General features: G+C 49.9%; 1 long non-coding RNA gene across 1 annotated transcript in view; it reads right to left on the bottom strand.

Annotated features, from left to right (window-relative positions):
- Positions 1-913, bottom strand: part of LOC102490345 (uncharacterized) — a 5474-nt gene extending 4561 nt beyond the window's left edge. Inside the window, exon 1 of the long non-coding RNA XR_337371.1 lies at positions 847-913. This is a non-coding gene — a long non-coding RNA (uncharacterized LOC102490345). The remainder of the gene's footprint in view (positions 1-846) is intronic.
- Positions 914-3115: the final 2202 nt, after the last annotated feature.

Here is a 3115-nt window from a genome sequence, read left to right on the forward strand (position 1 = left end):
CAGGCTAAATAACCATTACGCTAACTGCTGGTTCCCTTAAACATTTTTTAAAAATAAAATCAAGAAGGGAATTCTAACATAACTGGATGTGAAGCGCCAGTCACAAACAGGCGAACCCTGTATAATTCAGGGCTGCAAATGAGAAAAGTGGCTGCAAGGGGCTGGGGAGAGGGAAGGGAGGACTCATTTAGTGGAGTAGGGTGTTGGTCTGGAAAGAGAGAAAGGTTCTGCAGGTCTGTTGCAACCGTGTGCACACTCTTCAATAAAACTCAGCTCTGCACTGAAGGCTGGCTCCCATAAACTTTTAGAAAACAATTGTTAGAGGAGGCATGAGCTCACTGGAGGCAGGGGTGTGCGGGGAGGAGGAGGAGAGAGAGAAAAAGTGAGAAAGCCCCCTCAAAGGGACCACCACACTGCAGGTGCACACACACAAACACACGTGCACACACACAAACACACATGCACACGTGTGTTTCTTTAAGCTGTAGGGTGGGGAGGCAGTTGGCCATGGGGGATCCAGCCGCCTAACCCTCCGGCCACCAGCTGGCCCTAGATACTTAATTTTTACTTTGTGTGCATTTTACCAAAGCCGAACAACAAACACCAGCGGCCACGACCAGTCTGCAGACTTGATCCACATCAATATTGCACGAAAATATTTATCTTCAAGTCCCGAAGGCACCCCACCCCCAACACCACCACCACTGCAAAGGCGGGCAGAAACCGCAGTGGCTTTAGCTTAGGAAGGAAATGGGCGGGGTGGGGGTGGGGGTTGCAGAGTAAAAGGCACCTCAAATGAACACGCACCCCTGGAGAACCGGGCACCTCCCAGAGCGCGTCCCTTACCTGGTCAGCCAATCGGGGTAGTGAGTCTCTTCGAACACACTCTCAAGCTCCTGCAGCTGCACCTGCGTGAACTTTCTGCTGCCCAGGCTCCTGGCCTTCGCCAGCGGCCTCCTGGTGCACCTCGCCCTGGTGGTTCTCGTTGGCCTCGGGGTTCATGCCGCCCTTGGGGTCCAGAACTTGTTCACCAACATTGGTTGCTGTGCCCACATGCATTTCAGCCCCTTCTTCCACCTCGTACGCCCCGGGCCGAAGTTGAACCCAGGAACCAAGGCTGGAATCCGGAGGAAGCTGTTGCCTCCTCCCACTGCGTGCAGATTGTGGCCCGGAGCTAGGCTGCAGGGGGCAGGCAGTCCTTGTTCTGGAGCCCAGCACTGGATACCATCAATTCGGGGCGAGGTTAAAAGCAACACTCCCCTTTAGGCAATGAGTATTGGTTTTCCTTTAACTGCCATTTGCGGTGGGTGGGATTTGCCTCCACGCCCCAATCCCAGAGCAAGGCCCAAATGGAAGGGCCAGTGCAGAGAAGTGAGGCGCCAGTACGGGACCCCCTTGCTTGCAGAATCAGGTCCCAGCTTGCAGTTTAGCTGGCTCCTCCCTACTCAGGTAGGGTGAGTGCCCTGAGAAAGGGACTGTGCTGGCCTGCAAGCTGGCAGAGGGGAGGGGAGGGGAGGGCAGCAGAGGGGAGGGGAGATGAAGGGCAAGACTCCACACTGATCACAGGACCCCTTGTGTAAAACGTGAGGAGAATGTCTCGTGGCCACAAACTCCGTATTTGGCAGCCTGGACGTAGCAAGGCCTAGTAATGAACTAAAGTGCCTGGTTAGGGTGCTGCTTCCTCAGTTCCCCTAAAGACACTGAAAATAGAGCCCCCCAACCTCCCATGCTCCCATTTTTTTTAAAGAGCTAGCTCTCTAGGGTCCAGCAGGTGGCAGAGCAGTTACATCCCGGAGTCCCACATGGAAGAGAGCAATTCGATTCCTGGACATGGTGGCTTGAATATCACACCCGGTGCCCAAGATCCCAGAAGGAGATTGGAGGAAGGGATTGTGGAGTGGCCATTCCCCTACCCTGGAGTGGGGCGGGTGATTTCTCACTTTCCCTCTCTCTGTCTCTGTCTCTCTCTCCAGTGAGACCATGAACCCTAAGGCAAAAAGAAATTTTAAAAAAAGAAAGCAACAAAAAATTGAGCTCGCTGGACTAAAGGTGTTTTAGTTAGCTATAAAGGAAAGTGCTAATAAGATCTTGGGCTGAACATGCAATTTTTTTCTTTTACTTTTGAGGTTGGCAACTAGTACAAGCTCGGTATGACTATTCTGAACACAGAGTGACATAATGGTGCATTTTAGGCTTGTTTGGGTGGTTCCTGAGAATACTTTTGTGATAGGGCCAGCAGGTGGTATAGTGGTTAAGCTACTGGATTCCTACATGGTGGACCATAGTTCAAGTCCTGAACCTAGTGTCTTGAAACTCATACCAGGTGCATATATGTGTGTGCCCAAAATCCCAAGAGGAGAATGGAAGAGAAGGGATTATGGTATGGCCATCTTCCCTGGGGTGTGATTTCTCACTTTCTGTATCTCCGTCTCTCTGGTGAACACACATGCCCTATATATATAAAAAAAAATATATATATATATTCTTGTGCAAATACCTCACCTTACAGATGTGGACATAAATGTCCAGAAAAATAGGAGTTTTGTCTAATGATCACAGAGGCAGTTCCTGAGTAGCCCAGGCCTTCTGGTTTTCAGAACCTGTATCTCTGATGAGGTACAATGATGACTGCCTTTAAATATTATAAACTTTAAAAACCTCCAAGTGAAAACAAATGCTGGGTCAAATCTTTTCGTTAGAGATAGAATATCTCTGGCCAGATAAGAGAGACATGTACTCATGGCAAAATGGAGGGCTTTAGGTATAGGATCGGTCCCAGTGAGGAAAGAAATCAGGGGAATGGAGAGATCCAGTATGGGCTTACCCGCAGCAAGTCTTACACTTGGGATATCTGTGGCTTTGCACCTCACCAGATTTGCGCTCCGTTATGCACCACAGAGACTCATGCCTACATAGCCTCCCCCAACCCTGACCCCAACACATCCCGTCCCAAGGAAGAACCCTCATGAGTCTGTCACAAGTAAGGCTGCAGAGACTTTTTCTGAGGGTGGACAATTCACAAGACCTTTGTGTTACTGAAGATTGTGAGTGTGCTCTGATGTGGTGTTCAGTTATCTTTATAGTTTTGTGTATGTATTGTCCAGATACCGGTTAT

Source organism: Tupaia chinensis, unplaced genomic scaffold (genome assembly GCF_000334495.1).
Source record: "Tupaia chinensis unplaced genomic scaffold, TupChi_1.0 Scaffold145659_1, whole genome shotgun sequence".
In the NCBI taxonomy this organism is placed as follows: Eukaryota; Metazoa; Chordata; class Mammalia; order Scandentia; family Tupaiidae; genus Tupaia; species Tupaia belangeri.